The 27,653-nt window shown below is 44.4% G+C and overlaps 1 pseudogene; it reads right to left on the bottom strand.

The window, feature by feature from the left end:
• Nucleotides 1-10,491: 10,491 nt before the first annotated feature.
• Nucleotides 10,492-24,618, bottom strand: LOC123425319 (annotated as a pseudogene).
• Nucleotides 24,619-27,653: the final 3,035 nt, after the last annotated feature.

Here is a 27,653-nt window from a genome sequence, read left to right as displayed (position 1 = left end):
TAGACATGACCCGAGAGACTCCTCGGTCAATATCCAATAGCAGGACCTGGATGCCCATATTGAATCCTACATATTCTACGAAGATCTTATCGTTTGAACCTCAGTGCCAAGGATTCATATAATCCCGTATGCCATTCCCTTTGTCCTTCGGTATGTTACTTGCCCGAGATTTGATCGTCAGTATCCGCATACCTATTTCAATCTCGTTTACTCGCAAGTATCTTTACTCGTTCCGTAATACAAGATCCCGCAACTTACACTAAGTCACATTGCTTGCAAGGCTTGTGTGTGATGTTGTATTACCGAGTGGGCCCCGAGATACCTCTCCGTCACACGGAGTGACAAATCCCAGTCTTGATCCATACTAACTCAACTAACACCTTCGGAGATACCTCTAGAGCATCTTTATAGTCACCGAGTTACGTTGCGACGTTTGATACACACAAAGCATTCCTCCGGTGTCAGTGAGTTATATGATCTCATGGTCATAGGAATAAATACTTGACACGCAGAAAACAGTAGCAACAAAATGACACGATCAACATGCTACGTCTATTAGTTTGGGTCTAGTCCATCACGTGATTCTCCTAATGACGTGATCCAGTTATCAAGCAACAACACTTTGTTCATAATCAGAAGACACTGACTATCTTTGATCAACTGGCTAGCCAACTAGAGGCTTGCTAGGGACGGTGTTTTGTCTATGTATCCACACATGTAAATGAGTCTTCATTCAATACAATTATAGCATGGATAATAAACGATTATCTTGATACAGGAATTATAATAATAACTATATTTATTATTGCCTCTAGGGCATAATTCCAACAGTCTCCCACTTGCACTAGAGTCAATAATCTAGCCCTCACATCATCATGCGAATTACATTGTAATAAATCTAACAGCCATACAGTTCTGGTGTTGATCATGCTTTGGTCGTGGAAGAGGTTTAGTCAGCGGGTCTGCTACATTCAGATCCGTGTGCACTTTGCATATATTTACGTCCTCTCCCTCGACGTAGTCGCGGATGAGGTTGAAGCGTCGTTTGATGTGTCTGGACTTCTTGTGAAACCGCGGTTCCTTTGCTAAGGCAATGGCACCCGTGTTGTCACAGGACAAGGTTATTGGATTCAGTGCGCTTGGCACCACTCCAAGATCCGTCATGAATTGTTTCGTCCAGACACCCTCCTTAGCTGCCTCCGAGGCAGCCATGTACTCCGCTTCACATGTAGAATCTGCTACGACGCTTTGCTTGGAACTGCACCAGCTTACCGCACCCCCATTAAGAATAAATACGTATCCGGTTTGCGACTTAGAGTCGTCTGGATCTGTGTCAAAGCTTGCATCGACGTAACCTTTTACGGCGAGCTCTTCGTCACCTCCATACACGAGAAACATCTCCTTAGTCCTTTTCAGGTACTTTAGGATATTCTTGACCGCTGTCCAGTGATCCACTCTTGGATTACTCTAGAACCTACCTGCCATACTTATGGCCAGGCTAACATCCGGTCTAGTGCACAGCATTGCATACATGATAGAACCTATGGCTGAAGCATAGGGGACGGAGCGCATATGCTCTCTATCTTCATCAGTTGCTGGGCACTGAGTCTTAGTCAATTTCGTACCTTGTAAAACTGGCAAGAACCCTTTCTTGGACTGTTCCATTTAGAACCTCTTCAAAACTTTATCAAGGTATGTGCTTTGTGAAAGTCCTATCAGGCGTTTTGATCTATCCCTATAGATCTTAATGCCTAGAATGTAAGCAGCTTCTCCTAGGTCCTTCATAGAGAAACTTTTATTCAAGTAATCCTTTATGCTCTCCAAAAACTCCACGTTGTTTCCAATCAGCAATATGTCATCCACATATAATATTAGAAACGCCACGGAGCTCCCACTCACTTTCTTGTAAATACAAGATTCTCCAACCACCTGTATAAACCCAAATGCTTTGATCACCTCATCAAAGCATTTGTTCCAACTCCGAGATGCTTGCACCAGTCCATAAATGGATCGCTGGAGCTTGCACACCTTGTTAGCATTCTTAGGATCGACAAAACCTCCGGGTTGTATCATATACAACTCTTCCTTAAGGAAACCGTTAAGGAACGCCGTTTTGACATCCATCTGCCAGATTTCATAATCGAAAAATGCAGCTATTGCTAACATGATTCTGACGGACTTAAGCATCGCTACGGGTGAGAATGTCTCATCGTAGTCAACTCCTTGAACTTGTGAAAAACCCTTTGCCACAAGTCGAGCTTTATAAACGGTCACATTGCCGTCAGCGTCCGTCTTCCTCTTAAAGATCCATTTGTTCTGAATAGCCTTGCGGCCCTCAGGTAGTACCTCCAAAGTCCACACTTTGTTCTCATACATGGATCCTATCTCGGACTTCATGGCTTCTAGCCATTTGTTGGAATCTGGGCCCACCATTGCTTCTTCATAATTTGCAGGTTCATTGTTGTCTAACAACATGATTGATAAGACGGGATTACCGTACCACTCTGGAGCAGCACGTGGTCTCGTCGACCTGCGTGGTTCGACAGAAACTTGAACTGGAGTTTCATGATCATCATCATTAACTTCCTCCTCAACCGACGTCGCAACGACAGAGGTTTCCCCTTGCCCTGCGCCACCATCCAGAGGGATGAGAGGTTCGACAACCTCGTCAAGTTCTATCTTCCTCCCACTCAATTCTCTCGAGAGAAACTCCTTCTCGAGAAAAGCTTCGTTTTTAGCAACAAACACTTTGCCCTCGGATTTGAGATAGAAGGTGTACCCAACTGTCTCTTTTGGGTAACCTATGAAGACGCACTTTTCCGCTTTGGGTTCCAGCTTTCCAGGCTGAAGCTTTTTGACATAAGCATCACATCCCCAAACTTTAAGAAACGACAACTTTGGCCTTTTGTCATACCACAGTTCGTATGGTGTCGTCTCAACGGATTTTGATGGTGCCCTATTTAAAGTGAATGCAGCTGTTTCTAGTGCATAACCCCAAAATGATAACGGCAAATCAGTAAGAGACATCATAGATCGCACCATCTCTAATAGAGTACAATTACGACGTTCGGACACACCATTACGTTGTGGTGTTCCAGGCGGTGTTAACTGTGAAACAATTCCACATTGTCTTAAGTGAGTACCAAACTCGAAACTCAGATATTCACCCCCACGATCAGACCGTAGGAACTTGATCTTCTTGTTACGATGATTTTCCACTTCACTCTGAAATTGCTTGAACTTTTCAAATGTTTCAGACTTGTGCTTCATCAAGTAGACATAACCATATCTACTCAAATCGCCAGTGAAGGTGAGAAAATAACGATATCCGCCGCGTGCCTCCACGCTCATCGGACCACACACATCGGTATGTATGATTTCCAATAAGTCACTTGCACGCTCCATTGTTCCGGAGAACGGAGTCTTAGTCATCTTGCCCATGAGGCATGGTTCGCACGTGTCAAGTGAATCAAAGTCAAGTGACTCCAGAAGTCCATCAGCATGGAGTTTCTTCATGTGCTTTACACCAATATGACCTAAACGGCAGTGCCACAAAAATATGGCGCTATCATTGTTAACTCTAACTCTTTTGGTCTCAATGTTATGTATATGCGTATCGCTATCAAGATTCAATATGAACAATCCTCTCACATTAGGTGCATGACCATAAAAGATGTTACTCATAGAAATAGAACAACCATTATTCTCTGACTTAAAAGAGTAACCGTCTCGCAATAAACAAGATCCAGATATAATGTTCATGCTCAATGCAGGCACTAAATAACAATGATTTAAGTTCATCACTAATCCTGATGGTAACTGAAGTGAAACTGTGCCGACGGCGATTGCATCAACCTTGGAACCATTTCCTACGCGCATCGTCACTTCATCTTTTGCCAGCCTTCGTCTATTCCGCAGTTCCTGTTTCGAGTTGCAAATATGAGCAACAGAACCGGTATCGAATACCCAGGCACTACTACGAGAGCCGGTTAAGTACACATCAATAACATGTATATCAAATATACCTAATTTTTCTTTGGCCGCCTTCTTATCTGCCAGATACTTGGGGCAATTGCGCTTCCAGTGACCCATACCCTTGCAATAGTAACACTCTGTTTCAGGCTTAGGTCCAGCTTTGGGTTTCTTCGTCGGATTGGCAACAGGCTTGCCGCTCTTATTTGAATTACCCTTCTTGCCTTTGCCGTTTCTCTTGAAACTAGTGGTCTTATTCACCATCAACACTTGATGCTCTTTACGGAGTTAAGACTCTGCGACTTTCAGCATCGCAAACAACTCGCCGGGTGACTTGTTCATCCCTTGCATGTTGTAGTTCAACACAAAGCCTTTATAGCTCGGCGGCAGTGATTGAAGGATTATGTCAGTGATAGCCTCTTGCGGGAGTTCAATCCCCAGCTCAGCTAGACAGTTTGAGTACCCAGACATTTTGAGCACATGTTCACTGACACACGAGTTCTCCTCCATCTTGCAAGCATAGAATTTATCGGAGGTCTCATACCTCTCGATCCGGGCGTTCTTCTGAAAGATAAACTTCAACTCCTGGAACATCTCAAATGCTCCATGACGCTCAAAGCGACGTTGAAGTCCCGGTTCTAAGCCATACAAGACTGCACATTGAACTACTAAGTAGTTCTCCTTACGTGCTAACCAAGCGTTCTTAACATCCTGATCAGCCGTAGCGGGTGGTTCAGTTCCTAGCGCTGCATTAAGGACATAATCCTTCTTCCCATCTTGTAAGATTAGCTTAAGATTACGAGCCCAGTCTACAAAGTTGCTTCCATCATCTTTCAACTTAGCTTTCTCTAGGAACGTATTAAAATTCAGGGTGACTGTCGCGTGAGCCATGATTTACAACACAAATATATTCAAAGTGGACTTAGACTATGTTCAAGATAATTAGAGTTTAACTTAATCAAATTATTTGCTAAACTCCCACTCAAAAACTACATCTCTCTAGTCATTTGAGTGGTTCATGATCCACTTACACTAGCTCAAGTCCGATCATCACGTGAGTTGAGTATAGTTTTAGTGGTAAGCATCCCTATGCTAATCATATCATCTATATGATTCATGATCGACCTTTCGGTCTCATGTGTTCCGAGGCCATGTCTGCACATGCTAGGCTCGTCAAGCTTAACCCGAGTGTTCCGCGTGCGCAACTGTTTTGCACCCGTTGTATGTGAACGTTGAGTCTATCACACTCGATCATCACGTGGTGTCTCGAAACGACGAACTGTAGCAACGGTGCATAGTCAGGGAGAACACAATTTCGTCTTGAAATTTTAGTGAGAGATCACCTCATAATGCTACCGTCGTTCTAAGCAAAATAAGGTGCATAAAAGGATTAACATCACATGCAATTCATAAGTGACATGATATGGCCATCATCACGTGCTTCTTGATCTCCATCACCAAAGCACCGGCACGATCTTCTTGTCACCGGCGCCACACCATGATCTCCATCAACGTGTTGCCATCGGGGTTGTCGTGCTACTCATGCTATTACTACTAAAGCTACATCCTAGCAAAATAGTAAACGCATCTGCAAGCACAAACGTTAGTATAAAGACAACCCTATGGCTCCTGCCGGTTGCCGTACCATCGACGTGCAAGTCGATATTTTCTATTACAACATGATCATCTCATACATCCAATATATCACATCACATCGTTGGGCATATCACATCACAAGCATACCCTGCAAAAACAAGTTAGACGTCCTCTAATTTTGTTGTTGCATGTTTTACGTGGTGACCATGGGTATCTAGTAGGATCGCATCTTACTTACGCAAACACCACAACGGAGATATATGAGTTGCTATTTAACCTCATCCAAGGACCTCCTCGGTCAAATCCGATTCAACTAAAGTTGGAGAAACCGACACTTGCCAGTCATCTTTGAGCAACGGAGTTAATCGTAATGATGAAACCAGTCTCTCGTAAGCGTACGAGTAATGTCGGTCCAAGCCGCTTCAATCCAACAATACCGCGGAATCAAGAAAAGACTAAGGAGGGCAGCAAAACGCACATCACCGCCCACAAAAACTTTTGTGTTCTACTCGAGAAGACATCTACGCATGAACCTAGCTCATGATGCCACTGTTGGGGAACGTCGCATGGGAAACAAAAAATTTCCTACGCGCACGAAGACCTATCATGGTGATGTCCATCTACGAGAGGGGATGAGTGATCTACGTACCCTTGTAGACCGTACAGCAGAAGCGTTAGTGAACGCGGTTGATGTAGTGGAACGTCCTCACGTCCCTTGATCCGCCCCGCGAACAATCCCGCGATCAGTCCCACGATCTAGTACCGAACGGACGACACCTCCGCGTTCAGCACACGTACAGCTCGACGATGATCTCGGCCTTCTTGATCCAGCAAGAGAGACGGAGAGGTAGAAGAGTTCTCCGGCAGCATGACGGCGCTCTGGAGGTTGGTGATGACCTTGTCTCAGCAGGGCTCCGCCCGAGCTCCGCAGAAACGCGATCTAGAGGAAAAACCGTGGAGGTATGTGGTCGGGCTGCCGTGGAAAAGTCGTCTCAAATCAGCCCTAAAACCTCCGTATATATAGGTGGGAGGGAGGGAACCTTGCCTTGGGGCTCAAGGAGCCCCAAGGGGGTCGGCCGAGTCCAAGGGGGAAGGTTCCCCCCCCAAACCGAGTTGGACTTGGTTTGGTGGGACGGAGTCCTTCCTTCCCTTCCCACCTCCTCCTTTTTTTTCTTTTCTCCTTGATTTTCTTCTCTAGGCGCATAGGGCCCTCTTGGGCTGTCCCACCAGCCCACTAAGGGCTGGTGTGCCACCCTCATGGCCTATGGGCTTCCCCGGTGTGGGTTGCCCCCCCCCCCCCGGGTGAACTCCCGGAACCCATTCGTCATTCCCGGCACATTCCCGGTAACTCCGAAAACCTTCCGGTAATCAAACGAGGTCATCCTATATATCAATCTTCGTTTCCAGACCATTCCGGAAACCCTCGTGACGTCCGTGATCTCATCCGGGACTCCGAACAACATTCGGTAACCAACCATATAACTCAAATACGCATAAAACAACGTCGAACCTTAAGTGTGCAGACCCTGCGGGTTCGAGAACTATGTAGACATGACCCGAGAGACTCCTCAGTCAATATCCAATAGCGGGACCTGGATGCCCATATTGAATCCTACATATTCTACGAAGATCTTATCGTTTGAACCTCAGTGCCAAGGATTCATATAATCCCGTATGTCATTCCCTTTGTCCTTCGGTATGTTACTTGCCCGAGATTCGATCGTCAGTATCCGCATACCTATTTCAATCTCGTTTACTCGCAAGTCTCTTTACTCGTTCCGTAATACAAGATCTCGCAACTTACACTAAGTCACATTGCTTGCAAGGCTTGTGTGTGATGTTGTATTACCGAGTGGGCCCCGAGATACCTCTCTGTCACACGGAGTGACAAATCCCAGTCTTGATCCATACTAACTCAACTAACACCTTCGGAGATACCTGTAGAGCATCTTTATAGTCACCCAGTTACGTTGCGACGTTTGATACACACAAAGCATTCCTCCGGTGTCAGTGAGTTATATGATCTCATGGTCATAGGAATAAATACTTGACACGCAGAAAACAGTAGCAACAAAATGACACGATCAACATGCTACGTCTATTAGTTTGGGTCTAGTCCATCACGTGATTCTCCTAATGACGTGATCCAGTTATCAAGCAGCAACACTTTGTTCATAATCAGAAGACGCTGACTATCTTTGATCAACTGGCTAGCCAACTAGAGGCTTGCTAGGGACGGTGTTTTGTCTATGTATCCACACATCTAAATGAGTCTTCATTCAATACAATTATAGCATGGATAATAAACGATTATCTTGATACAGGAATTATAATAATAACTATATTTATTATTGCCTCTAGGGCATAATTCCAACAGGTGGGAGGAGAGAGGGGGTGGGAGTGGCTGGCTGGGGTTGGTGGCGCGGAAAACGAGGAAGACCTAGGGTTTGGTGCCTATTTATAGAAAACGGGCTAGGGTTATCTGAATTCGGATTAGTTTTCGACCACGGGATCGCAATCGGACGGCCACGGACGCAGAATGGTTAGGTGGGCTGTGTAGAGTCTCTAGGCGGAGGCGAGAGGGAGAACGGGCGGCGTGACACGAATTTAAAACACCGACAGACGTCGGTAGACCGAATACGGTGCCGCTACGGGCGACCGTTCGGGTACCAGACGGACTCCGATCGCGACGAAATTCGAGAGGCGGCCTAGCTATAACTAATCGCAACCGCGTGCCAAGTTTCACCTCGATCAGAGAAAGTTTTAAACGCACTTTAAAAACAAGGTTTCGACGGTGTCGCGGGCGCGTGCGAGTGCGGTCAGGCTCGGAACGAACAACGACGTGAACCGGCAACTAACAACGGATGCAAGTTTTGAAAACTGGCAGCAACGGAGATGCCGATGCAATGCTGATGATGCGCATGATGCGATGATGACACGACAATTAAAATAAGCCACACGACGAAAACGGAAAGAGAGGGGAATCTTCTGGAACGTCGGCACCGGGCTGTCACAGTATCATCATTTCACCCACATAGCATGTGCTAAAAAGTTGAGAGGGTTGTAGCAAAAACTGGATGCACTTCGTGTACAAATCGGACAATCTCTTTCGAAGTATTAGGGTTTCTTACGAAAACTCATCTGTTACAAAAGAGATTTCATTTTTTTTAACTTATTTGAACTCAAGACATTTTTGTGTTCAAAATTCACCATTCAAGGCCACATATTTTCAACACTTTTTGAGTTGATTTCGTATTTTTCATGCATTTACTGATTTTTTTCCAGCTAAATGGCCGGGAAATAGAAAAGCACTAGAAACGAGCTCTGAATAGGTTGAAAGTTGGCATGGTATCATCATTTCACCCACATATCATGTGCTTAAAAGTTGAGAGGGTTATGGCAAAAACTGGATGCACTTCGTGGTCAAATCGGACAATCTCTTTCGAAGTATTAGGGTTTCTTACGAAAACTCGTGTGTTACAAAAGGGATTTCATTTTTTTGAACTTATTTGAACTCAATACTTTTTGTGTGTTCAAAATGCACCATTCAAGGCCGCATCATCTATTTTCAACACTTTCTGAGTTCATTTGGTATTTTTCATGCATTTACTGATTTTTTCCAGCTAAATGGCCCAGAAATTGAAAAGCACTACCAATGAACTCTGAATGGGTTGAAAGTTGGCATGGTATCATCATTTCACCCACATAGCATGTGCTAAAAAGTTGAGAGAGCCACGACAAAAACTGGATGCACTTCGTGTACATAAGTTCCGAGGTGGGAAATGCATGATACCATGAAAAGCAGCAAATGAAGTTAGAAAGGGCTAAACTATTCAATTTGGGAAAATATAATGGCACAAACAGAAACTAGACATATATAAATTGGTCCAAGCAGTACATAATGATACTAGTCCAAGCAGTACATAATAATAGCTAGTATAGATATATATACAAGTGTTCGCCGTTGTGAACATTACTCGTTTGAATCAGAATGTCCACCAGCTCTAAGGTGACGCTGACCATAGTTGACGACTCGAATCTTGCGGTACAACTCGTATGAAACGTATGCATCTTTTGCTGCATACTCAATGTTGATACGATCAAGTGGGGTCTTCTTTCAAAGTCTGTGCCGAGACTTTGGGAATTTGGTCTTCATATCAACATACTCCTCGTCGATCAAGGCGACTGCCATATGAGCCATCGAAGTCCTCTCAGGTCGAAGCCCGAATCCTGTTGGAGATCAATGAGGCAATCAACCGGTATCTCAATACCGAAGTTGTGCCTCATCTTCAGCTTGTCGTTCGTTATGTCAACGGTAGCAAAACTGATGCCGCTGTGAAGGAAGTCCATGAGTTCTGGATAATGCTTGTCACTACTGCAACAACAACAAATTAAAATGGAACAAACGTTACATACAGCCGCAACAAGGAAAAATGTTTCACTACAACTAAAGAGAAAATTATCTTTAGGATTCAAATGGAACATATTGCTATCCAATGCAGTTTTCATATCCTATGAATTGATCAAGAAACTGTAAATTAACTATATATATATATATATATATATATATATATATATGGGCGTCATATCCTGTGATTCCGCTTATGTTTGTGCATCCCTGTATCCCTTCATCGTTCCCCGTTCGATCAAAATCTGATGTCTGATGTGCGTTCGCGCTAATTTTACAAAAAAGCGCCCGCTTCCTTCCTTCCAACTGCGTCAATTTTCTAAACACCTCGTCTACCAAGCCAAGGCAGGTCCACCAATTCCTGGAGCTCCCCGTATCGCTTTGGTCCTTCCAATCTCGATTCCCAGCGGCCGCCACGGCGAGGATACGACGCCGGAATACGCATCTAGAGGGACGATTGCCACGACAGAGCAAGACAGCCTGCGATGAGTCCTAGTGAAAGGCGTTGGTGGCCGTCAGGACGACACCCTCGGACGGAGATCCATGTCGATGGCCGCCACGTCGGCGGCGTGCGGCGGTTGCATCCTGGCATCCACGACCTGATGGAGGTAGTAGTAGGCGACCACCGCCGGCGTCGACGACCTGATGGAGGTAGCGGTAGGCGACCACCTGGTTCAGACTGCAACAGCGACCACCAGTCCGCTACAACTCACGGGATAAATGAATCTTGGTTGTGCCTACACCCAAGTTTATTGATCCTGTGACTGAAAATGACAATGTAAACTCGTTTGCTATGATTGAATGAAAGCTCTCGTTTCCTCTCAAGAAAAGATTATTTTACTTTCTTTTGGTGAATGCCTTTGTTGAGGTTGCTGTGAATTTGTAAGTTGAGTTGTTCCTTGCATGATTCATACTGTAATTTGGTTCACAAGTCATGTACGCTGCCAGTAAACTTTTACACCATGCTACTTCTACTACTGATCCGAAAGTAACTAACATCACAAATAGCTGCTGAATTGGTGAACTGATCACTGCTCATACACCAGAATGAATGGATGAGTTAACAGACTGAAAAAATTCCATGTACATGAAATTTGCTAGGTTATAGCACTTGCTCCTTCATATAAAAAGTCGAGCATGTTCCAGTTTATGAGAACATGCTCCTCTACATGGTGCACTCCATTCAACACACAGCAGGTCATATCAAATAGAAAGAAATAGAAGGGCAAATGAGATGGGTTTCCAGGCAGCTAGATGGGACACAGACTCAGGGCGGCCATGTGATTTATGGAGGAAGGGGGAAGCAAATTCCATCCATGGCTGCATATTCACCATCTCTACCAGCATTAGCCGCCATGGTGATCGGTTAGGAAGATTCATTCCGTCCCAGTGGGTTGTCCGTTGCTGGAATTTGTTTGTCGTGCTAATCAGGGGTTTGGGCGATGCATTCCATCGTAGCCCTCCTGGCGATCATTCGGCAGATGCATTCCATCCCGGCCGACTGTCGCTGGATGTGGGACAATCCTGATTGAAAAATGATTGCGAAGTAATAACGGGAATCCTGCATCGTCATGGCAATCGTCCCTGTAGATGCGTATTCGGCCGTGGCGCTATCGTCGTGGTGGCCGCTGGCAACGGAGATGGAAGGACCAAACAATTTGGGGAACTCCAGGACGTGGTGGACCTACCTTGGCATGGGGAGGGGTGTTTGGAAAATTGATGCGGCTGGCAAGGAAGGAGGTGGGCGCTTTTCTGCAAAGTTAGCGGAGAAGCACAACAGACACCAGATTTTGATCGGACGAAGGATGATGAAGGGATGCAGGGATGCACAAACATAAACGGATTCATAGGATATTCTCCCACGATTTTGCAAATATGCAACAAGCTAGACATATTGTATATTGCTATCCAATGGAACCTAGAGAGATCACTATAGCTATCCAATGGAAACTAGAGAGATCACTAGCTATATGCAATTTTCATAACTATGACATATCATGTTGCTATCCAATGGAAGCTAGAGAGATCACTAGCTATATGCAATTTTCATAACCTTGGATCAAAGAACGCCGCATAAAATTGTTTCACTACAACTAAAGATAAATTGATCTTTATAGGATTCCAAAATGGAACATATTGCTATCGATCCTATGCAATTTTCATATCCTATGAATTGATCAAGAAACCCTCAATTAACTATCCAATGGAACATATATAGAAACTGCATATAGCTATTCAATGAAACCTAAAGAAATCACAATATATATATGCAATTTTCATAACCTTGGATCAAAGAAAGCCTCAAAACATACCTCGCCCATTGGAAGATCAAGACATGGTGTTGGATCGGCAATATCTCGTTGATCGGCCGTGTACTCCAGATCAAGCCCCAAGAACTTCTCATGATTCACCACGACGTCAAGCCACCATTCCTTCAACTATCTAAGAAAATGCGGCACCTCCCTGCTCTCGTTCGTGTACACGACATCGAGCTTGTTCTTGCCATGTGCGAGCACCTCTGTGAAGCGAGTTGGCATGGTGGAAGAAGAGAGGGGAAGAAGAGAGTGAGAGAGGAGAAGAACAGATAAATGGCGATAGACTCTGCTTCGATTGTGCTTTTGCGAAGCGGGAGGCAAACCGTTTGGGCCTTTTGTTGGAATTATGCCCTAGAGGCAATAATAAATATAGTTATTATTATAATTCCTGTATCAAGATAATCGTTTATTATCCATGCTATAATTGTATTGAATGAAGACTCATTTACAGGTGTGGATATATAGACAAAACACTGTCCCTAGCAAGCCTCTAGTTGGCTAGCCAATTGAACAAAGATAGTCAGTGTCTTCTGATTATGAACAAGGTGTTGTTGCTTGATAACTGGATCACGTCATTAGGAGAATCACGTGATGGACTAGACCCAAACTATTAGACGTAGCATGTTGATCGTGTCATTTTGTTGCTACTGTTTTCTGCGTGTCAAGTATTTGTTCCTATGACCATGAGATCATATAACTCACTAACACCGGAGGAATACTTTGTGTGTATCAAACGTCGCAACGTAACTGGGTGACTATAAAGATGCTCTACAGGTATCTCCAAAGGTGTTCGTTGAGTTAGTATGGATCGAGACTGGGATTTGTCACTCCGTGTGACGGAGAGGTGTCTCGGGGCCCACTCGGTAATACAACATCCCACACAAGCCTTACAAGCAATGTGACTTAGTGTAAGTTGTGGGATCTTGTACTACGGAACGAGTAAAGAGACTTGCCGGTAAACGAGATTGAAATAGGTATGCGGATACTGACGATCGAATCTCGGGCAAGTAACATACCGAAGGACAAAGGGAATGACATACGGGATTATATGAATCCTTGGCACTGATGTTCAAACGATAGGATCTTCGTAGAATATGTGGGATCCAATATGAGCATCCAGGTCCCGCTATTGGATATTGACCGAGGAATCACTCGGGTCATGTCTACATAGTTCTCGAACCCGCAGGGTCTGCACACTTAAGGTTCGACGTTGTTTTATGCGTATTTGAGTTATATGGTTGGTTACCGAATGTTGTTCGGAGTCCCGGATGAGATCACGAACGTCACGAGGGTTTCCGGAATGGTCCGGAAACAAAGATTGATATATAGGATGACCTCGTTTGATTACCGGAAGGTTTTCGGAGTTACCGGGAATGTACCGGGAATGACGAATGGGTTCCGGGAGTTCACCCGGGGGGGGGGGCAACCCACCCCGGGGAAGCCCATAGGCCTTGGGGGTGGCGCACCAGCCCTTAGTGGGCTGGTGGGACAGCCCAAGAAGGCCCTATGCGCAATAGGAAGAAAATCAAAGAGAAAAGAAAAAAAAAGAGGAGGTGGGAAACGGGGCAAGGACTCCTCCTTCCAAACCTAGTTGGATTCGGTTTGGAAGGGGAGGACTCCCCCCTTGGCTCGGCCGACCCCCCTTGAGGGTCCTTGGACCCCAAGGCAAGGCTCCCCCTCTTCCCCCTATATATACGGAGGTTTTAAGGCTGATTTGAGACAACTTTGCCACGGCAGCCCGACCACATATCTCCACGGTTTTACCTCTAGATCGCGTTTCTGCGGAGCTCGGGCGGAGCCCTGCTGAGACGAGATCATCACCAACCTCCGGAGCGCCGTCACGCTGCCGGAGAACTCTTCTACCTCTCCGTCTCTCTTGCTGGATCAAGAAGGCCGAGATCATCGTCGAGCTGTACGTGTGCTGAACGCGGAGGTGCTGTCCGTTCGGCACTAGATCGTGGGACTGATCGCGGGACGGTTCGCGGGGTGGATCGAGGGACGTGAGGACGTTCCACTACATCAACCGCGTTCACTAACGTTTCTGCTGTACGGTCTACAAGGGTACGTAGATCATACATCCCCTCTCGTAGATGGACATCACCATGATAGGTCTTCGTGCGCGTAGGAAAATTTTTGTTCCCCATGCGACGTTTCCCAACAGTGGCATCATGAGCTAGGTTCATGCGTAGATGTCTTCTCGAGTAGAACACAAAAGTTTTTGTGGGCGGTGATGTGCATTTTGCTGCCCTCCTTAGTCTTTTCTTGGTTCCGCGGTATTGTTGGATCGAAGCGGCTCGGACCGACATTACTCGTACGCTTACGAGAGACTGGTTTGATCGCTACGAGTAACTCCGTTGCTCAAAGATGACTGGCGGGTGTCAGTTTCTCCAACTTTAGTTGAATCGGATTTGACCGAGGAGGTCCTTGGATGAGGTTAAATAGCAACTCATATATCTCCGTTGTGGTGTTTGCGTAAGTAAGATGCGATCCTACTAGATACCCATGGTCACCACGTAAAACATGCAACAACAAAATTAGAGGACGTCTAACTTGTTTTTGCAGGGTATGCTTGTGATGTGATATGGCCAACGATGGGATGTGATATATTGGATGTATGAGATGATCATGTTGTAATAGATAATATTGACTTGTACGTCGATGGTACGGCAACCGACAGGAGCCATAGGGTTGTCTTTATACTAATGTTTGTGCTTGCAGATGCGTTTACTATTTTGCTAGGATGTAGCTTTAGTAGTAATAGCATGAGTAGCACGAGAACCCCGATGGCGACACGTTGATGGAGATCATGGTGTGGCGCCGGTGACAAGAAGATCGTGCCGGTGCTTTGGTGATGGAGATCAAGGAGCACGTGATGATGGCCATATCATGTCACTTATGAGTTGCATGTGATGTTAATCCTTTTATGCACCTTATTTTGCTTAGAACAACGATAGCATTATGAGGTGATCTCTCACTAAAATTTCAAGACAAAATTGTGTTCTCCCCGACTGTGCACCGTTGCTACAGTTCGTCGTTTCGAGACACCACGTGATGATCGGGTGTGATAGACTCAACGTTCACATACAACGGGTGCAAAACAGTTGCGCACGCGGAACTCTCGGGTTAAGCTTGACGAGCCTAGCATGTGCAGACATGGCCTCGGAACACATGAGACCGAAAGGTCGATCATGAATCATATAGATGATATGATTAGCATGGGGATGCTTACCACTGAAACTATGCTCAACTCACGTGATGATCGGACTTGAGCTAGTGTAAGTGGATCATGAACCACTCAAATGACTAGAGAGATGTACTTTTTGAGTGGGAGTTTAGCGATTAATTTGATTAAGTTAAACTCTAATTATCTTGAACATAGTCTAAGTCCACTTTGAATATATTTGTGTTGTAGATCATGGCTCACGCGACAGTCACCCTAAATTTTAATACATTCCTAGAGAAAGCTAAGTTGAAAGATGATGGAAGCAACTTTGTAGAATTGGCTCGTAATCTTAAGCTAATCTTACAAGCTGGGAAGAAGGATTATGTCCTTAATGCTGCGCTAGGAGATGAACCACCCGCTACGGCTGATCAGGATGTTAAGAACGCTTGGTTAGCACGTAAGGAGGACTACTCAGTAGTTCAATGTGCAGTCTTGTATGGCTTAGAACCGGGACTTCAACGTCGCTTTGAGCGTCATGGAGCATTTGAGATGTTCCAGGAGTTGAAGTTTATCTTTCAGAAGAACGCCCGGATCGAGAGGTATGAGACCTCCGATAAATTCTATGCTTGCAAGATGGAGGAGAACTGGTCTGTCAGTGAACATGTGCTCAAAATGTCTGGGTACTCAAACCATCTAGCTGAGCTGGGGATTGAACTCCCGCAAGAGGCTATCACTGACAGAATCCTTCAATCACTGCCGCCAAGCTATAAAGTCTTTGTGTTGAACTACAACATGCAAGGGATGAACAAGTCACCCGGCGAGTTGTTTGCGATGCTGAAAGTCGCAGAGTCTGAACTCCGTAAAGAACATCAAGTGTTGATGGTGAATAAGACCACTAGTTTCAAGAGAAACGGCAAAGGCAAGAAGGGTAAATCAAAGTAGAGCGGCAAGCCTGTTGCCAATCCAACGAAGAAACCCAAAGCTGGACCTAAGCCTGAAACAGAGTGTTACTATTGCAAGGGTATGGGTCACTGGAAGCGCAATTGCCCCAAGTATCTGGCTGATAAGAAGGCGGCCAAAGAAAAATCAGGTATATTCGATATACATGTTATTGATGTGTACTTAACCGGCTCTCGTAGTAGTGCCTGGGTATTCGATACCGGTTCTGTTGCTCATATTTGCAACTCGAAACAGGAACTGCGGAATAGACGAAGGCTCGCAAAAGATGGAGTGACGATGCGCGTAGGAAATGGTTCCAAGGTTGATGCAATCGCCGTCGGCATAGTTTCACTTCAGTTACCATCAGGATTAGTTATGAACTTGAATCATTGTTATTTAGTGCCTGCGTTGAGCATGAACATTATATCTGGATCTTGTTTATTGCGAGACGGTTACTCTTTTAAGTCAGAGAATAATGGTTGTTCTATTTCTATGAGTACCATCTTTTATGGTCATGCACCCAATGTGAGAGGATTGTTCATATTAAATTTTGATAGTGATACACACATACATAACATTGAGACCAAAAGAGTTAGAGTTAACAATGATAGCGCCATATTTTTGTGGCACTGCCGTTTAGGTCATATTGGTGTAAAGCGCATGAAGAAACTCCATGCCGATGGACTTTTGGAGTCACTTGACTTTGATTCACTTGACACGTGCGAACCATGCCTCATGGGCAAGATGACTAAAACTTCGTTCTCCGGAACAATGGAGCGTGCAACTGACTTGTTGGAAATCATACATACCGATGTGTGTGCTCCGATGAGCGTAGAGGCACGCGGCGGATATCGTTATTTTCTCACCTTCACTGACGATTTGAGTAGATATGGTTATGTCTACTTAATGAAGCACAAGTCTGAAACATTTGAAAAGTTCAAGCAATTTCAGAGTGAAGTTGAAAATCATCGTAACAAGAAGATCAAGTTCCTACGGTCTGATCGTGGGGGTGAATATCTGAGTTTCGAGTTTGGTGCTCACTTAAGACAATGTGGAATTGTTTCACAGTTAACACCGCCTGGAACACCACAGCGTAATGGTGTGTCCGAACGTCGTAATCGTACTTTATTAGAGATGGTGCGATCTATGATGTCTCTTACCGATCTGCCGTTATCGTTTTGGGGCTATGCATTAGAAACAGCTGCATTCACTTTAAATAGGGCACCATCAAAATCCGTTGAGACGACACCGTACGAACTGTGGTATGGCAAAAGGCCAAAGTTGTTGTTTCTTAAAGTTTGGGGATGTGATGCTTATGTCAAAAAGCTTCAGCCTGAAAAGCTGGAACCCAAAGCGGAAAAGTGCATCTTCATAGGTTACCCAAAAGAGACAGTTGGGTACACCTTCTCTCTCAAATCCGAGGGCAATGTGTTTGTTGCTAAAACGGAGCTTTTCTCGAGAAGGAGTTTCTCTCGAGAGAATTGAGTGGGAGGAAGATAGAACTTGACGAGGTTGTCGAACCTCTCATCCCTCTGGATGGTGGCGCAGGGCAAGGGGAAACCTCTGTCGTTGCGACGCCGGTTGAGGAGGAAGTTAATGATGATGATCATGAAACTCCGGTTCAAGTTTCTGTCGAACCACGCAGGTCGACGAGACCACGTGCTGCTCCAGAGTGGTACGGTAATCCCGTCTTATCAATCATGTTGTTGGACAACAATGAACCTGCTACTTATGAAGAAGCAATGGTGGGCCCAAATTCCAACAAATGGCTAGAAGCCATGAAGTCCGAGATAGGATCCATGTATGAGAACAAAGTGTGGACTTTGGAAGTACTGCCCGAGGGTCGCAGGGCTATTCAGAACAAATGGATCTTTAAGAGGAAGACGGACGCTGACGGCAATGTGACCGTTTATAAAGCTCGACTTGTGGCAAAGGGTTTTTCACAAGTTCAAGGAGTTGACTACTATGAGACATTCTCACCCGTAGCGATGCTTAAGTCCGTTAGAATCATGTTAGCAATAGCTGCATTTTTCGATTATGAAATATGGCAGATGGATGTCAAAACGGCGTTCCTTAACGGTTTCCTTAAGGAAGAGTTGTATATGATACAACCCGGAGGTTTTGTCGATCCTAAGAATGCTAACAAGGTGTGCAAGCTCCAGCGATCCATTTATGGACTGGTGCAAGCATCTCGGAGTTGGAACAAATGCTTTGATGAGGTGATCAAAGCATTTGGGTTTATACAAGTGGTTGGAGAATCTTGTATTTACAAGAAAGTGAGTGGGAGCTCTGTGGCGTTTCTAATATTATATGTGGATGACATATTGCTGATTGGAAACAACGTAGAGTTTTTGGAGAGCATAAAGGATTACTTGAATAAAAGTTTCTCTATGAAGGACCTAGGAGAAGCTGCTTACATTCTAGGCATTAAGATCTACAGGGATAGATCAAAACGCCTGATAGGACTTTCACAAAGCACATACCTTGATAAAGTTTTGAAGAGGTTCAAAATGGAACAGTCCAAGAAAGGGTTCTTGCCAGTTCTACAAGGTAAGAGATTGAGTAAGACTCAATGCCCAGCAACTGATGAGGATAGGGAGCATATGCGCTCCGTCCCCTATGCTTCAGCCATAGGTTATATCGTGTATGCAATGTTGTGCACTAGACCGGACGTTAGCCTGGCCATAAGTATGGCAGGTAGGTTCCAGAGTAATCCAGGAGTGGATCACTGGACGGCGGTCAAGAATATCCTAAAGTACCTGAAAAGGACTAAGGAGATGTTTCTCGTGTATGGAGGTGACGAAGAGATCGCCGTAAAAGGTTACGTCGATGCAAGCTTTGACACAGATCCGGACGACTCTAAGTCGCAAACCGGATACGTATTTATTCTAAATGGGGGTGCGGTAAGCTGGTGTAGTTCCAAGCAAAGCGTCGTAGCAGATTCTACATGTGAAGTGGAGTACATGGCTGCCTCGGAGGCGGCTAAGGAGGGTGTCTGGATGAAGCAGTTCATGACGGATCTTGGAGTGGTGCCAAGCGCACTGAATCCAATAACCTTGTTCTGTGACAACACGGGTGCCATTGCCTTAGCAAAGGAACCACGGTTTCACAAGAAGTCCAGACACATCAAACGACGCTTCAACCTCATCCGCGACTACGTCGAAGGGAAGGACGTAAATATATGCAATGTGCACACGGATCTGAATGTAGCAGACGCGCTGACTAAACCTCTTCCACAGGCAAAGCATGATCAACACCAGAACTGTATGGGTGTTAGATTTATTACAATGTAATTCGCATGATGATGTGAGGGCTAGATTATTGACTCTAGGGCAAGTGGGAGACTGTTGGAATTATGCTCTAGAGGCAATAATAAATATAGTTATTATTATAATTCCTGTATCAAGATAATCGTTTATTATCCATGCTATAATTATATTGAATGAAGACTCATTTACATGTGTGGATATATAGACAAAACACTATCCCTAGCAAGCCTCTAGTTGGCTAGCCAGTTGATCAAAGATAGTCAGTGTCTTCTGATTATGAACAAGGTGTTGTTGCTTGATAACTGGATCACGTCATTAGGAGAATCACGTGATGGACTAGACCCAAACTAATAGACGTAGCATGTTGATCGTGTCATTTTGTTGCTACTGTTTTCTGCGTGTCAAGTATTTGTTCCTATGACCATGAGATCATATAACTCACTAACACCGGAGGAATACTTTGTGTGTATCAAACGTCGCAACGTAATTGGGTGACTATAAAGATGCTCTACAGGTATCTCCAAAGGTGTTCGTTGAGTTAGTATGGATCGAGACTGGGATTTGTCACTCCGTGTGACGGAGAGGTATCTCGGGGCCCACTCGGTAATACAACATCACACACAAGCCTTGCAAGCAATGTGACTTAGTGTAAGTTGCGGGATCTTGTATTACGGAACGAGTAAAGAGACTTGCCGGTAAACGAGATTGAAATAGGTATGCGGATACTGACGATCGAATCTCGGGCAAGTAACATACCGAAGGACAAAGGGAATGACATACGGGATTATATGAATCCTTGGCACTGAGGTTCAAATGATAAGATCTTCGTAGAATATGTGGGATCCAATATGGGCATCCAGGTCCCGCTATTGCATATTGATCGAGGAGTCACTCGGGTCATGTCTACATAGTTCTCGAACCCACAGGGTCTGCACACTTAAGGTTCGACATTGTTTTATGCGTATTTGAGTTATATGGTTGGTTACCGAATGTTGTTCGGAGTCCCGGATGAGATCACGGACGTCACGAGGGTTTCCGGAATGGTCCGGAAACGAAGATTGATATATAGGATGACCTCGTTTGATTACCGGAAGGTTTTCGGAGTTACCGGGAATGTTCCTGGAATGACGAATGGGTTCCGGGAGTTCACCGGGGGGGGGGGGGGCAACCCACCCCGGGGAAGCCCATAGGCCTTGGGGGTGGCGCACCAGCCCTTAGTGGGCTGGTGGGACAACCCAAGAAGGCCCTATGCACAATAGGAAGAAAATCAAAGAGAAAAGAAAAAAAGAGGAGGTGGGAAAAGGGGGAAGGACTCCTCCTTCCAAACCTAGTTGGATTCGGTTTGGAAGGGGAGGACTCCCCCCCTTGGCTCGGCCGACCCCCTTGAGGGTCCTTGGACCCCAAGGCAAGGCTCCCCCTCTTCCCCCTATATATACGGAGGTTTTAGGGCTGATTTGAGACAACTTTGCCACGGCAGCCCGACCACATATCTCCACGGTTTTACCTCTAGATCGCGTTTCTGCGGAGCTCGGGCAGAGCCGTGCTGAGACGAGATCATCACCAACCTCCGGAGCGCCGTCACGCTGCCGGAGAACTCTTCTACCTCTCCGTCTCTCTTGCTGGATCAAGAAGGCCGAGATCATCGTCGAGTTGTACGTGTGCTGAACGCGGAGGTGCCGTTCGTTCGGCACTAGATCGTGGGACTGATCGCGGGACGGTTCGCGGGGCGGATCGAGGGACGTGAGGACGTTCCACTACATCAACCGCGTTCACTAACGCTTCTGTTGTACGGTCTACAAGGGTACGTAGATCACACATCCCCTCTCGTAGATGGACATCACCATGATAGGTCTTCGTGCGCGTAGGGAAATTTTTGTTTCCCATGCGACGTTTCCCAACACCTTTAGTCCCGGGTTGAGCCACCAACCAGGACTAAAGGGTGATACAAACGGTTGCCACCACCACTTCGTCCCAGTTTATTCTACTAACCGGGACTAAAGGAGGATACAAACGGTCCACCTGGTCCCGGTTTGATGCACCAACCGAGTCTAAAGGGGGATATATACGAACGGTCCCTGCCTATTGGTCCCGGTTGTGTCTGGAACCGGGACCAAAGGGTTGACACGAACCGGGACCAATGCCCCATGATGCCCGCCTGGCGCCCTAGCCTCACGAACCGGGACCAATGACACCATAGGTCCCGGTTCGTGGGTGAACCGGGACTAATGAGATTTCTTCAAGTGGACCAAAGCCCTGTTTTCTACTAGCGTGTGCCTCACAAAATTTGCTATACTTCTTATTCTCCTCTAGTTTCTCTGAATAGTTGGGTGTGATCATCCACTTGCTAGGCTCTGTCTTTTCCCTAGTCTTTTGCCTTTTGATCATCTGCTTAGTCCTAATTCCTTCAAACATTGTCCTAATTGGTTTGGCCCTAACATCAAGGATCATTTCCTTGAAAACCTCACGAAGGTTGTTCACAACAAGATCAATTTTGCAATTATAATCCATTGCAGACCTACACCAAGTCTCCTTTGGAATATTCTGAAGCCACTTCGAGGCATTCTGACACTCTGCTTCCAGCTCTGCCATTGCTAATTCATGGCCATGTTTGGTGAATGAGTAGCTAGCCTCATCTACTAGCTTCTTTAGTTCTGCTGCTCTCAAGCCAGCTGACTGAAAATTTGCATATATGTGCCTAAGGCAGTATCTCTAAGGGGAATCAAGGAACACTTCATGTATAGCCTTAAGAAGAGCTTATTTATAAATTAATAACCATGCTCAAGAACAAAAAGAAATTAAGCCACTACTAGCAATATTTCAGAACTACTAGCAGAGATATGGTGCATACCTTTTGCCTGTCAGAAATAATGGTGTAGATTCCAAATTTGCTTCCACTTCCAATGCAACATCTTAGTTGGGTTAGGAACCATGTCCAACTATTAGAATCTTCCTTGTCAACCACACCAAAGGCTATGGGGTAGATGTTGTTGTTGCCATCTCTTCCTGTGGCTGCAAGAATTTGTTGTCCAGTGGTTAGCTTGATGAAGCATCCATCAAGCCCTGGATCCATACCCAAATTAGCTACCATAATTTTCTAAACAACATATTTTGAAGAAAATACAGTTGTAAACTTACCTATAAAGGCCCCGCATCCATTAAGAAATCCTTGCTTTGATGCATGCAAGCAGTAGAACATGTACTTAAATCTAGGAGTTGGTGTAGGGTTTTCTGGGTCCTCAAATGTTGTAACTATATACCTGCACGAGGGTTTGTATCAATAACTGCTTGTAGGTAGTACCTCGGTCTATAGTACTACTCCTTCTGGTCACCTTGCACAACCTTAATAGCCTTCCTCCTTGCCCTATAGGCCACACTCCTTGATACATCAACTGAAAACTTGACTTTGTTGTCTTTAATAAGTGCATCCACACGTGTTCTAGGATCTACTCTAAGAGAAGGCTCAACTGCTTTGGAAAGCCACTTAGTAGTAACCTTTGTGTTCTCTATTGATGCTGGACAAGTGTGCTTCATGTTACACTTATTAATGCAAAATGTTCTTTCATGAGCTATCCTGGAGGCACACATGAAAAAGTCACATTCATGCTCTTTCTGTGAACAACAAGCAATAATTCTTGTTAGGGAGTTCATGTGGTAGTGAAAAGACCTCAAAGTCCGTATATGAAAATCCCTTAATGCTTCTTTGAACTGGTAAACACTCTCAAAACACAAGCTCTTGCACAACAGTAAATGTGAATTGGGAATTGAGGGGTCAAACCATACCCTATCCTTCATCTTTTTCTTATTACTCTTTGCCTTCTTCGGGAGGTATGGTAGTTCATTTTCATCTTCTTCTTCCTCATCACTCATGCCTGAATCACCAGCAAAACAAAACTCACCTGCTTCAGGAAACCAGTCTTCAACTTGTTTATGCTCTACCTCATTGTGACATCTGCTAGTTGGACCAGGATTCTTCACATGTTTCACAATAGCAGTTAATTCCAATGCTCTATCCTCTTCACAGGCACACTCTATTTCCAATGCTCTATCCTCTTCAGAGGCACACTCTATTTCCATTTCAACAACTTCAACACTCCCATCTGTATGAACTGAATCACCAGAACAAAATTCAGACACTTTAGTGTCTCCTTCAAAGTGGTTCAAATCCGCCTCTCTCTCAATCCTGCTCTTCTCTAACTGAGCCTTTCTATCATTTATCTGATTATGAAGCTCAGATTGCTCCACTACCTTTTTCACACTGCAACTCTCTTGAGTGTTCATGTAATTCTCATGAGCCTGTGCACTACTTGCAGGTTGAACATTTCTCACCACCTTTATGTTGAGAACCTTCACATTATTATAAACCTCCAACATTTCATGAACACTAGTTTCATTACCTAAATACTTTACTCTTTCAGATCCAATTTCCTCCTCCTTCACATAGTACATGTAATCACTCTCCCCATACCCTTCACTAGCAATGAGTGATTGTAGATTAAGAAAAGAAATATATGTCTCATATATACCCCTTTTCACAGGGTTTCTTTCGTTGAAATGAAACCATATGTCCCACTTCTGGTCAGCCAAACTGCATAAATAAATGCTCATGAACTGAATGGAAATACAGTTTACTACACATGTTCAACAAACAGAAGCATCCTACTTTAATGGCAAATCTAGGATTGAAGAAAGCGTGCTCCTACAAACACATCTGACTAAGCAGATGATATTTCCATACCTGCAACCCATAGAACATCCAGGCGTCGGCGATGACTGGACGAGCGGTGCCTCCGGCTGCTGCAAGCCTGCCTGCGTCGCGTAACTACTGCTCCCCAACCAGTTATCGACTTCACAGAAAGAGCATCCACCCTCCAAACTTGTGCCACCGCCGCCGCCGTCGCTGCCGCTGTCACCACCACCCATATCGTCGCCGCCCCCGTCCGGAATCACCGACGCCATGGCGGCCGCCACCTTAGGTCACAGAGAGTGAGAGGAGGGAGAGAGTGAAGAGAGAGGGAACCGACTCAGATCTTGACCTCACCCGACCGATTCAGACCGCAAACGCGCCGTTAACGCGCAAAAGTGCACGGTTGGTCACGGTGGCATCTGGTTTGTGGGCCCAACCGGTCAGATTCGAGCTTAGATTGGGCAAATCGGGCGGTTAGACGATGTTGTAGTTTTTTGCGATGGATTACGAAAAAAGTAATAGTTATCCGCACAAAAACGTAAAGTGGTAGTTCCTGGGCTTGTTTCCGTGAAATGTGGTAGTTTTCCGTTAATTACTCCACTTTATTGTGATCCTGTACACGGTTTCCCTTGCGTGTCTGTTGATGGAGCACTCACTTACTAGAGACTGTTCTTCCATACTATATACTTGGTGCTCTTAAATTGTACTAGAAAATTCATAGGACTTTTGCAGCATTTTCATTCTGAAAGACATTTTCTATGACGTGTCATTTGATCAAATGAAATATATCCTATGGTTCCGATAGGTTGGATTATTATGTCTTACACAACATAGAAAAATTGAACATCCACCCCAACCTGAAGCGCACATATGATCGAGAGATTTTTCTGTGTTTCTTCTGTCTAAATGACTATTTCTGCAAAGCACTATTGCACTGACAGACATGTCATGTTCATGTGACAAACATGTCTGTGTTCATGTGTTTCTCAATTAATGCGTCCGACCAATAAGTCAACTTCTTTTTATCACCTATCCCTACGAGTGACTGTGTTAAAATCATCTAAGAAAATTCATCAGTCAAAGCCTAAAATTGGACGCTCCCTCCATTGCTATATATAAGATCGCTTCATTTCTTTTGTCAATCTTTGGCTTATAATTTTGATCTACAAAATATGGCTTATAGCCATTTGAAATATACCATTAAACAGCCCTTTCAAATATGCATCCAATGACAACTTTTTTTTGCCATATAACTTACTTTTTGCTGATAAAATTATAATCTGCAAACAAAAATACCTTGTATACAAAAGCAAAAACGAAGGGAGTATCAAAGTGTCTTGCAAGAGCACACTACTTCCGCCTTTATCACTCCACTTCTGTCATTTTCAACGTGTACATTATCTTGGTTCACGGGAATATTTAGACTGCTGGGCATTTTTGATAGAATATCAGACTGTTGTTATTTCTCTGGAAAGGCCGATTTTTTCTTCAAGGAAACTGAAAAGACCGAAAATAGTACGACAGGAAAGGCCGAAACTAGTCGCCCGGGCAGCCCGAGCGGCATGTACAGATGGGCTGTTTGCCTAAAAAAGGAAAGAAAGAGTACAGGTGGGCTTTGCAACCACCACAACCGGATTGTCCGAAATAATTAATTAGAGAGTATCTTTTTCAGAGATCACTCTCATCTTTCTAGGTAGCGACAAATAACGCACTATGTGTGTCATTTGTAGCAATCTGAGAGTTTTTTTTTTTTTTTTTGTAAATCTCATGTTGATAGATTTTTGATGGTTTTTTTTACGAAAATGACCGAACAAAAAAACTGTGCTTCTCGCGATAGAAAAAAAACAAAAACGTGTATTTTCTTTTTTTCCCTTTTCGAGAGCCATGACCGTACCTTCCAAAAAGACATAACCATGCCTCTCACGGAAGCAAAATCATGCCTCTCATGAAAAAAAAGCTTTTTTTTTCTTTCCGAGAGGCATGGACGTGCCTCTCATAAAGGCAACGACGTACCTCTCATGGAACCAAAATCGTACCTCTCAGAAAAACAAAACCGCATTTTCCCCTTTTCGAGAGACACGACCATGCCTCTCGAGAATGTAAAATCGTGTCTCTCGCAAAAAAACGTGTTTTCTCTTGTTTTCGAGAGGCATGGCCGCGCCTCTCACGGAAGCAAATCATTTTTTTTTGTTTTCGAGAGGCACGACCATGCTTCTCGTAAAGGTAAAACCGTGTCTCTCGCAAAAGCAAAACCATGCATCTCATGAAAAGAAAAACAAAAACCATGTTTTTTCATGATTTTTTAACTTTTTTTGTTAAGCTAAGAAAGACCGTTAAAAACTGAAACACCAAAAAAAATCAGAGAAAAACCAATCTAAAAATCTGAAAACACGTGCGAAAAAATCTTTACCTATTAATAAAGCAAATAGTGTTTCTGGTCGTCCGTCTAAAAATTATCCTCAAAGTTGTCCGAAATTACCCGCTATGCCACCTATAAATCAGAAAAAATGATTCGCTTTTTATGTGAAGTCGCTCTGTCAAAGTGTGGTCTATTACGTAGCGAACCACTACTGGTCAACAAAGTTATCGTACCCTGCTGGCTAGAGAACTCCCCTGGTAACCGGGTTACCAGGGACACCCAGGTTTGAATCTACTTTTTCATTGTTTTTGTTTATTTTATTTTTCATTTTTTGTTTACCTTTTCTTCTATCAGGCTGATTCAAATCAACGATAGGAATCAAGAGGAGAAGATGAAATTGACAATTTTTGGAAGAGGCCAACTATCTACGATGGGATGCCAGATCATATAGCAGATTTTTTTAACGAAAAATATCGTATACCAGTAACTAGACTGTGAACAAAAGAGATTACTCCAATGGTCTCTAGATTAGTTCATCTTAATTTCTTTCAGTCACGTACGACAATGCGCGTGCATGCCCGACGACGCCCGACGTACACAAAATCAGCCAGATATGCATACAAAGTGGTTGACAGATTTTAAATCTATTTTCTGCTCTCATGCGACATATGGCCACTGGTAAAAGATTGTTTGTCAGTGCGGAGAAAGAGGCAACATGGGAAGTGATTGATCGATCAAAGCAATATTTTCTTTTTTTTCATAATAAGCGCAGTGATCTGGTATATGATCTGGCCTCTTCCTCATTACATCCAAGGCTAATTATTTCTCAAGAACAAGTCCTTGGTTTACATTTTATCAGGAGTACATCAATTTTGTAGTCATTATCTAACTACAACAAACTTAGTTATAATCTGTCAAATTGCAAGGACGAAAGATAGGAGAGCCCCA

This window comes from Hordeum vulgare, chromosome 2H (assembly GCF_904849725.1).
Source record: "Hordeum vulgare subsp. vulgare chromosome 2H, MorexV3_pseudomolecules_assembly, whole genome shotgun sequence".
NCBI classification, from domain to species: Eukaryota; Viridiplantae; Streptophyta; class Magnoliopsida; order Poales; family Poaceae; genus Hordeum; species Hordeum vulgare.
This window is presented reverse-complemented; position numbering and strand designations above follow the sequence as displayed.